The sequence below is a fragment of the Haliotis rufescens genome, unplaced genomic scaffold (assembly GCF_023055435.1).
Source record: "Haliotis rufescens isolate VD_foot unplaced genomic scaffold, xgHalRufe1.0.p SCAF_37, whole genome shotgun sequence".
Taxonomy (NCBI): domain Eukaryota; kingdom Metazoa; phylum Mollusca; class Gastropoda; order Lepetellida; family Haliotidae; genus Haliotis; species Haliotis rufescens.
The window spans coordinates 4,122,907-4,134,318 of NW_025964079.1; positions in this window are offsets into that span (position 1 = coordinate 4,122,907).

Sequence of the window (11,412 nt, forward strand, 5' to 3'; positions counted from 1 at the left end):
GGCGTTACACCCACTTGCCCTCGTCGTTATCCAGGGGCAGTCGGGTAGCCTAGTGGTTAAAGCGTTCGCTCGTCACGCCGAAGACCCGGGTTCGATTCCCGACATGGGTACAGTGTGTGATGCCTATTTCTGGTGTCCCCCGCCGTGATATTGCTGGAATATTGCTAAAAGCGGCGTTAAACCATACTCACTCACTCATCGTTATCCAGGAGATTGAGGTGGACCTGAGAACCTGATATCTTTTGCTAGTCTCGTTGCCTTCGTCTTCCTTTGTTTTTTCTTTTCTGTTTTCCACTAACACTGGATAGGTTGGTAGCCTTGTATATATCCGCATATCACCAAAAATAATGAAGTACAGCGATTCATACTATCCAGTAACATACCACAATGTGATTGTTCGATGTGTCATACGAGTTCAGTATCCCATCATAATTGTGGTATACGACGAGTGCGCTCTGTGTTACAAAAGTCAATGAAGCACCTCAAAAATGAACCCAGAATACTCATCATCAGTGAGTCACGCTAGATATCAATAATGCACCAAACAATGACTATACAGTGTTTCGTATAAGGTGAGGTGAAATGGGGTTTAACGTCGCGTCCAAGATTATTGCACTTATATAGCGACGTCTCGTACGTGTGTGTGTTTTTGTGGCTGCTTGTATGAGTCGGGACTCATGTCGATTTATAGTGCTAGCTCACTGAGATACCATGCCGCAGTTTAAAATGAATACCCCACCCAGACATAGTATACTGATTCCGAGCCGACCAGTCCTTGTTTTATCCCCTTAATGCCGAGCGCCAGACAGGGTAACAACAAGTACCAAGTACCAAAGAAGGGTGCACTAATGAACGCAGAGCGAGTCACACTAGGGTCTAGGGTCCAATGACGACGACACAGTGTGTTACACTAATCAATGGGCAAGTCATGCTGGTCAATCGAGAGTGCAGTAATAAATGCACAGTTATACATATCAATGGGCAAGTTATTCTTTTAAAATAAGAGTAAGGTAATGAATGAAATACTAGTTTTGTGCGTAGTCCATACAGTTGGGGAAATTATCTGAGGTCAACTGTAAATCTGTAGTCACCTGATAATTATATAGCAATCACAGTTAGGGCAGGATATGCTGAACATCCGCTGTCATCGTTGTGGTTGGTTGGTTTGTTGTTTTACGCCGCACTCAGCAATACACCAGCTATATGACGGAGGTCTGTAAATAATCGAGTCTGGACCAGACAACCCAGTGATTAATATCATGAGCAGCGGGGTCAATGACATGCATCAGCCAAGTCAGCGAGCCTGACCACCCGATCCCGTTCGTCGCCTTTTACGACAAGCATAGTCGCCTTTTACGGCGAGTATGAGTTGCTGAAGACCTATTCTACCCCGGAATCTTCACGGGTCTGTGACTTGATTGATTGCATGTCATCGTTTCGCAATTGCGTGGATCGCGGTTCGTGATGTCAATCTGTGGATTGTCTGACTCGATTAACTACAGGCGGCTATCATATTGCTGGAATATTGCTGAGTGTGGCGTTAAACAACAAACAAACAGCCATTTTGGTCCCTGGTGCAATGTCCAAAAGACTTGACGAAAAGCAAGATGTTATATGGTTGCAGGTCGTTTACAATTTTCTTGAAAGTCACGACCGCTGTGTGGTGCAGTTTTTTTTCCAGAAATACAATCGAAAAATGAGTAAGCTACGAGATACAACACTTGCTCAGCAGAATGCCTAAGACAACTGGAGCCCCATTGTCGAGGCCCATTTTCTGCGAAAGAAAATCTTTTCTCACATACAATGCACACATTCGGCTCAGTAGAAGAAGTTTATTCAAGAAAGCAGCCCAGCGGATGACATTTGGTACATTTATAAGAGAGTTATACACACTTTATACAGAGCCAAACAGTGCGCGATTGAAGAAAACACGTGAATGAGTGAGTGAGTGAGTGAGTGAGTGAGTTAAAAATAACGTCGCATCGGCCTTTCAGGCATGCAGCGACGAGACCAAGTTGATACATACACATTTTGCTCATGAATACAAAGTTATATTTAAAAACAATTTATCAAACATATTTGGGCATAACACTATCATGTATACAGTTTTAAAACACGGGCTATAGGCCACCAGTAACCAAAGCTAGGCCACCTCGCTGGGGATCATGGGGACTAACAGTACCTCGGCTTCCTGCAAGATACCCCAGCAGGATTTACGTCACTTTAGTTACTGGTGGTTGTGTAAAATAATAGCCAATAAAAAAAAATACACAGCAATGAGTTGGCTTAAAAACACTGGTTGATGATAGTTACATCGGTTATGGTTGGTTGTTGGTTGGTTTGTTGTTTAACGCCGCACTCAGCAATATTCCAGCTATATGACGGCGGTCTGTAAATAATCGAGTCTGGACCAGACAATCCAGTGATTAATATCATGAGCATCGATCCACGCAATTGGGATCTATGACATGCATCAACCAAGTCAGCGAGCCTGACCACCCGATCCCGTTCGTCGCCTTTTACGACAAGCATAGTCGCCTTTTACGGCAAGCATGGGTTGCTGAAGACCTATTCTACCCCGGAACCTTAACGGGGCACATCGATTATACTAGGATTATGTGTCACACAGGGGGGCAAAATTTCACTGTACGTCAACCTCCTGGACAGCCTTCAATAATGTCATTTGGTAAAAGCATCACATCAAATTTAAAAACAAGCATATAATCATTCACATACACATCTAAAATTTAAAATACAGCCAATTTCTTTCAAGTAACTTAAGATGAGATGTCTTTGTGTTCTCTGAATTTATAAAATACATAATTTGGGAATAATGGTATAAAACTTCTTTTTCAAAATATGTGTCCATAATGCTACATGACATTGATCAATAATCATAATAAATAGTCAGTCAGGCACCTCAATACCAAAGCATTGCCATAGCATGTACAGTGCAAAGTGATAGGTTGCGGTAAGCATGTTTTTGTTTGTTTGTGTGTTTGCTGTTTAACGCCGCACTCAGCAATATTCGAGCTATATGACGGTGGTCTTTAAATAATCGAGTCTGGACCAGATAATCCAGTGATTGACATCACGAGCATCAATCCACGCAATTTGGATCGATGACATGCATCAACCAAGTCAGCGAGCCTGACCACCCGATCGTGTTAGTGGCCTTTTTACGACAAGCAGAGTTGCCTTTTACGGCAAGCATGGGTTGCTGAAGACCTCTTCTACCCCGGATCTTCACGGGTCTGTGGTATGCATGTAACACAAATAATAAGGCGATACGAAATAACGTTTCAGACAGACCAAAAGACAAAGTAGTACGTTCACTGGTACTGCTCCAACACATGCGTTGAGGGGCGTGGAGGGAGGACTAAAGTGGGACTCAACTTTGTGATTCCTCCAACCAGAAGGAGCTGGTTGTGTATTAAATTCGTGTTCCCCTTTCTGCCAGTGTGATTTCACACACATACGGTTGCTCGCTTGAATCACAAAAGTCGTCATCCAAGACATACTTGTCGATTTCCAAACACCTTTTGTTGATGTCAGACTTTGTAAAACCAGGGATGGAAGTTCCATCTACCCATTCCCAAGAACCAACGATAGTCGTTTGCTTCCCTCCTATGAAGTAGTCCATATTGGAAGTTCCGATAAAGTCTGGAAAAAAAAATGAATCAAGGAGATGTTTTTGAAGGTGCCTAAGCATTTTGAACAGTATTTCAGTTTAAAAGCGCACAGTGAAACAATGACCACTTTGCTGAAACCGACGTTTAATAATCCTAATAAGTATTCACTGGGTAGTAATTATTTATCAATATTACATTATGAACATTACCTTTACCATTCATGAGATATTTTACATAAGTTTCAAATGTCTCAAGATGTGTATTTTTCTTGTTTTATGAATAATTGTTTTTATTTAAATTCACATATTAAAACCGCTAGCCCCACTTGAGTTTAGATTTAAGAATGAATAAAAACACTATGAGTTTTCACTTTCAAATTCAGTATAGGTCACGACCATTACTGATGGCTTTGCAGACACCTTACGTATTTCATAAAGTTAGGTGGTTCACTATCGCAGTAAACGAGAGAGAGAGAGAGAGAGAGAGAGAGAGAGAGAGTGGGGGAGAGAGAGAGAGAGAGAGAGAGAGAGAGAGAGAGAGAGAGAGAGAGAGAGAAAGAGATATGAGGGGAGAGGGATAGGCTGACAGTGATAGTGATAGAGAGTGACAGGTGGAGGTCGGGACAGACATGGAGAGGGCAAGAGAGAGAAACAGTGATATAGTGTGACAGAGAGAGAGAGAGAGAGAGAGAGAGAGAGAGAGAGAGAGAGTAATTACCAAGTATCGCCTGTCGAATATATGCATCCTTGGTGCTGCTTTGAAGCACTATGAGGTCGCCCCCTTCAGCTTGACAGGCGGTGCGAGCATTAGTCCAGGTTTGATAATCTGAGTGCATCTTGTAGCACACGTTGACTGATGGCTCATGTATGTAGCCTTTGATTGTTGGACAGACCCCTGAAACTGTAGAAGGCACATGTATATGTTTCATGTCATAAATAGCTTAAATCTCTATATTTTGGAAACAAACTTGTTTTATAGTCGATGACTGACATACTAATGGCGACCTCACTCCAGTGGTCACTCGACTCGAGGAATTTGTATTGGAACTGAATTCACTAGTTTCACATTGCAAGCTATAGTTGGCAGTCATGACTTGTCGTGAGAGGCCACTATGCTTGTCGTGAGGGCAACTATGCTTGTTGTAAGATGCGACAAACGGAAGGGGTGGTCAGGCGTGTTGTTTAGCGCCGCACTTAGCAATATTCCAGCTATATGACAGCGGTCTGTAAATAATCAAGTCTGGTACAGACAATCCAGTGATTGATATCATGAGCATCGATCCACGCAATTGGGATCTTCACGGGTCGCGAGTTTTTGTAGTTGCCTGTGATCGATATATGGCAGAACTAGCGACCAAAGACGTTTACAGTTGTGTATACGGGAGCTCACTTTTGTATTGTGCTACTCCAAGCATCGTGGCATTACAAAGGGTCATCGCTTTAGAACAAAATATTGTGTCGAAAGGTCATAAGGGCATGTTCATCGCAGAGTCTATTTACGACCTTGAACTTCGTGTTATAAATCAGAGTAGCGCCCCTTGGACCAAAACAAATACTCGCGATCTTGACATATTCATGTAACATATATAAATAATAAAGTTTTGAAATGCATGCTTAATCTGACTATGCATCAGTGGTGTTTTTTTTTTTAAAACGAGTACTGTCTATCCGGATTAGAGTAGGCGTTGCAGTTGCACAGTGCAACCGACAGCCCTATTCGAATGAGCAGATTATGTCCGAAAATGTCCCGAACGCTCCTTGTGTTAAAACACTAGTAATTAAGGAGTATTGTTAATAAAGGGCAATCTCTCATATATTGTCTTACATGTGCGGACCCGTATAGATTCCGGGGTAGAATAGGTATTCAGCAACCCATGCTTGCCGTAAAAGGTGACTAACGGGATCGGGTGGTCAGGCTCGCTGAATTTGTTGATGCATGTCATCGATCCCAATTGCATGTATCGATGCTCATGATATTAATCACTGGATTGTCTGGTCCAGACTCGATTATTTACAGACCGCCGTCATATTGCTGAGTGCGGCGTTAAACAACAAACCAACCAACTTACATGTGCGTCAGTTGTGTCACTAGGCCACCCTTCCTACACATGCCCAGTGACTCAATATATATCTGTGGTCGGCGTTTTGGGGAAGTTCCCAAGGCTTGTGAGTGATGCACATTGCACCTTCACAGAATGGCATTGTGGACCCGCAGATGGACATTGTTAATGAAATGCGACACATTGTTCCACAGAGGATCAAACACTATGTGTACAAGTGGATGAATATGACGGGCTGTCATGGATGAGATTGCTAGATTGTTAAATACAGCCGATCATATTGTATGGCGCAGAAATATGGGGAGTGAGTGAGTGAGTGAGTTGGGTATAACGCCGCTTTTAACAGTATTCCAGTTACATCACGGCGTGTCAGCTTAATGTGGGAGGAAAGCCCGAAGTGGTGCAGGTCTCAGACGTTTACCACTTCGGTGAAACCCACGAGCACGGGTATGGTGCTGACAAACCTAGAAACATAATCGGGGCGAAGCAGAAATATGGGGGTGTCGAAAGTTTCATTCTATCGAAAACGGTCACCTGTTCACCTCTAAAAGATTTTTTTTTTCTTCATTTTTTTATCACATTATTTTTTTCCTTGGGTACAGATGGGACATGTTATCTCAATAGTATATAACATTTTGTTAGTCAAAATGTGTATTCTGTGAATAATACAGTATTGGAACCATCTTAGCTTGTGTTGTTTGTTGTTCTAAATGGTAAATAGTTGTAAGTCCCTCGAATGTCTTTAACCACTAGATAAAAGAGGGAAGTGTTGACACAGTTCAGTGATCTCCTCTATTGTTCTAGCCCCACGGTTTACGTCAGTCAATGACCACTGCAAATTAGTTTCCTGTCTGTCTGAGACCCGTGAAGATTCCGGGGTAGAATAGGTCTTCAGCAACCCATGCTTGCCGTAAAAGGCGACTATGCTTGTCGTAAAAGGCGACTAACGGGATCGGGTGGTCAGGCTAGCTGACTTGGTTGATACATGTCATCGATTCCAATTGCGTGGATCGATGCTCTTGATATCAATCACTGGATTGTCTGGTCCATACTCGATTATTTACCCACCGCCGTCATATAGCTGGAATATTGCTGAGTGCGGCGTTAAACAACAAACCAACCAACTGAATAGTCTATCTGTCACATGAATGTTTGTGTTCCTGAAATGGATGATTTTGTTGTCCCTGTTAACTTGTAATTGCCACTTACAGCACCATTTAAACATCGCATCCCACATCCTCTGTAATGTGTGTTCGGTCGGTACAAGGAGCATAATAATATCTGCTGGAGCAACAGCATAACTAGCATATTGTCTGCAGAAGTCCCACACTTTAGAGCATTTATATCTTCAACAAAATCATTTATATATAAGTCGGGAACGAGGACATCCTTGTCTTACATCGTTGTTTATCATAAATGATGGACTCATAAAACCTTGTACTTTGACAGAACACTTGACATCGTCGTAGAGTGCTTTTAATAGATCAATAGATTTTACCCGATACCCTTGCGTGACATGGCGTAAAGCAATGACAGTCACGGTCAGATGCTTTACTGAGGTCTATGAAGCTTGTAAAGTACTTTGCAATCTTTCTGGCAATTACAATTATGTGAGTGAGTGAGTGAGTGAGTGAGTGAGTGAGTATGGTTTTACGCCGCTTTTAGCAATTTTCCAGCAATATCACGGCGGGGGACACCAGGATTGGGCTTCACACATTTTATCCATGTCGGGAATCGAACCCGGGTCTTCGGCGTGACGAGCGAACGCTTTAACCATTAGGCTAACCGATCGCCCCTACAATTATGTGAAGTGAATAGATGTGTTCACCAGAAAAAAATGTTGTTAGTATCCGCCCAATCAGTTGGTTTCTGGTTCAAGGTATCACGAGGGGCGGTCGGGCAGCCTAGTGGTTAAAGCGTTCGCTCGTGATGCCGAAGACCCGGGTTCGATTCCCGACATGGGTACAATGTGTGAAGCCCATTTCGGGTGTCCCCCGCCGTGATATTGCTGGAATATTGCTAAAAGCGGCGTAAAACCATACTCACTCACTCACTCAAGGTATCATGATAGATTTTGCAGGGTACTGACTACTGATGAAAGTAATTCCTCTGAACATTCGGGAAAAGAATTTATAGAAGTCAACTTCTTAACTATGAGGAACACTTTTACACGGGAGAGTAACTCAAAATTAACGCTTTTAGTTCCAATACAATCGGTGTATGGGCGATTGTGCCACTGAATTCTCTTGATTGTGCCACTGAATTCTCTTGATTGTTTGGACCGCCTCCGTGGTCTAGTGGTAGAGCGTCCACCCGGAGAGCGGAAGGTCCGGGGTTCGATCCCCGACCGCGTCTTACAAAAGACGTTAAAAGATGGTACTTGTTGTTACCCTGTTTGGCGCTCGGCATTAAAGGGCTAAAACAAGGACTGGTCGGCTCTGAGTCAGTATACTGTGTCTGAGTAGGGTATCCATGTTAAACTGCGGCATGATATCTCAGTGTGCGAGCACTATAAATCGGCATCAGCCCGGACTAGTACAAGCAGCCACACACACACATACACGTGCATGCACGCCGCTATATAAGCGCAATAATCTTGGACGCGACGTTAAACCCAATTTCACCTCACCTCACCTCACCTCTTGATTGTTTGATTCGAATACTGCTGCCAGGCAGGCGCCAGGCAACAAACACTTTAATACTGTCTTGTTCCACGGCGGCCATGCCGTGGTCTAATAGTAATACTTCTTTTAAAAGTCTGTGGGGAAATGGGGGTTTATGAGAAATTGTATTGGAAATTCACGCCTCTCTCATTTTTGTAGTTTTAATGATATTCGGGGCGGTAGGGTAGCCTAGTGGTTAAAATATTCGACACGCTACATGGGTACAAAGTGTGAAGCCCATTTCTGGTGTTCCCCGCCAAGATATTGCTGAGATATTGCTAAAAGCGGCGTAAATCAATACTCACTCGCTGACATTTGTTATCTGCCAAGACCTATACATTAACTTGTACACCTAATTCAAACCTTTCTTCATAGACATGTACATGTCGGAGTGAGCTGGGTTTCACGCCGCTTTTAACAGTATTCCAGCTATATCACGGCGTGTCAGCTTAATGTGGGAGGAAAGCCCGACGTGATGCAGGTCTCAGACGTTTACCGCTTCGGTGAAATCCACGAGCACGGGTATGGTGCTGACAAACCTAGAAACATTATCGGGGCGAACCGGGATTCGAACCAAAAAATTATAGGTTTCTGGCGAGCCCAAGGGACGCAACTCTGCACAGCGAATCGCGGCGCCTTAGACGACTGGGTCACCCGTTCCCCCTGTACATGTAGGAAAGTCACTCATCACGTTATCAGGTTTGCTTTAAAGTATCATGAAGTAGGTGATAAACCTACTGTGTTTTCATATCGATTCGATAACTTTCGCCTTGGTTTTGTGATAAAAAATAATTACCTCCACACTACCATGACATTAGGCATCGTTTATGCCTAATATTTTCAGTAAGTTGAACAGGCGGGACTAGGGGTAATTTGAGATACTTAATCCGCACATTGTGTTTGCATCAGTATTGGAAACTGACAACCTGGTGGGTTGGCGAAAGAAGTGCTCATGCCGTGGTAGAATTGTATTTAATTAGATAGATCCAACTACATTACGGCTGGGACGGGTAACTCGGGAACCAGGTCAGGTGGGAACTGAGTAGGACCCGGGTACCCACAGGACTTCCCGTACCCGTGGTCAGTCACGTGATATATATTGTTTAATGACAAAAAATATCTAAAACTCTATGGTTACACTATAAGTCACTTATATTCCCATTTCTTTCGGACAATGCACCCATTCCTTCTTGCTTTTATATGTTTGAATAAAGATAAAACTTCATGCATTAAACTTCAGTGTATGCATGAGCGAATCGTTTTACACGTGTAGCTGACTCTTTTTGCCAGGGCTACGATCAAACTTTTCCAAATAGGACAGTTTCTACCTATCTCTAAATATCTACTGCGGGTACCCGGGTGGGGTCGGGTAATAGGGTGGTGGGTACCCGGGTAGTAAATTTGGACCCGTCCCAGCCCTTATCTACATATCGCTTAACGTTTAGCTATAGCAATACATAAAATTTAAATGAACTTCATCATTTACGTATTTCTCTCAATTTCTAACGTCCAGCGAAATCCTTTCGAGGAAGTGAATATTTATAGTCACATCGGCAATATTTCAGCCGATAATAAATCAATAAGTAGGTGTTAATAATAAATCAAGTTAGACAGTAATAATACATTCAATTTTATTATAAAACCCGTCGTCAAAGAACAGTAAAATAACGAGAGTATCACAGATGTATAGTTTAAGACTAGTATGGAACCATAAAAAGATATCATGATAAATAACAATACATTATGAAAACGGGCTGTAGATCGCCAGCAACTAAAGGTAGGCCACCACACTAGGAACCGTGGGGACTTACAAATTCTATCGATGGAGTTACGGAACGAGATTATGCCAGTGGACAAAACGTTGCGGCGCAATCAAATGCATTGTTGCCGTAAACAATACGCGACCTGTCATAAAATATTCATTCAAAGATGGTTCGCTGAAAGATCAAAGGTCCGTAAAGTGTACTTTTTGAGTTACTTTATAATGGACTGACGTCACGACGCTGTTCAAACTACCTCCCTCTGTGATCTAAGGTATCCTTGGTAACATTGTTCTGTCGTCACTATCAATCAAGATGGAGCAACCACATCAATTATCAATCAGTAAAATAGTTTCCTTAAACTTGTCGAATAATTGAATATTACCCTTATATGGAGTGTAATAAAATCTAGTTTTGCGTCCTCGTGCTTTAACATATTTTAATGCAATTGGTTTGTTGTTTAACGCCGCACTCAGCAATATTTCAGCTATATGACGGCAGTCTGTAAATAATCAAGCATAAAGGCGACTATGCTTGTCGTAAAAGGCGACTAACGGGATCGGGTGGTCAGGCTCGCTGACTTGGTTGATGCATGTCATCGATCCCAACTGCTAGGATCGATGCTCATGATATTAATCACTGGATTGTCGGGTCCAGACTCGATTATTTACAGACCGCCGTCATATAGCTGGAATATTACTGAGTGCGGCGTTAAACAACAAACAAACCAACCAACCAACTATAACACACACACACACACACACACACACACACACACACACAGTTGGAAACTTAACAAGGGAAGCCAACAGAAAATTGGCGCTAATAGGTTCTTAGCAATGGACAAATGGAAGCCAACACTTAACAGAACAAAGCCAACATAGATAGCACCTTTCCTAGCATCCACCAAGGACCATCTACGAGCCAATGGCAGAGGCACAAGTAGCGCTAATCCCAACCCCAAAGGAAGTATATACCAGATCTCCTGCAACTGTGGCTACCAATGCCTTGGAGAACATCAGATCTCTGTCAACAAACTGGGCCTATTTCCGAACACCTCAAGAACCAAGACCACATTATAACATCATGACCACGGAGGCGGAGGCGGTCTTTACTCTTATTAATGGTGTTATTTTTAAAAATACATTAATATAACATAGTGATTGTTCATCTGCTGCTGCAGTACAGAACTCTTATAAGAATTAATGTTTGTTTGTTGTTTAACGCCGCACTCAATATTATAAGTATTAAGGAATATTGCTTGGTGACTATACTATGATACGATATGTCATATTTGG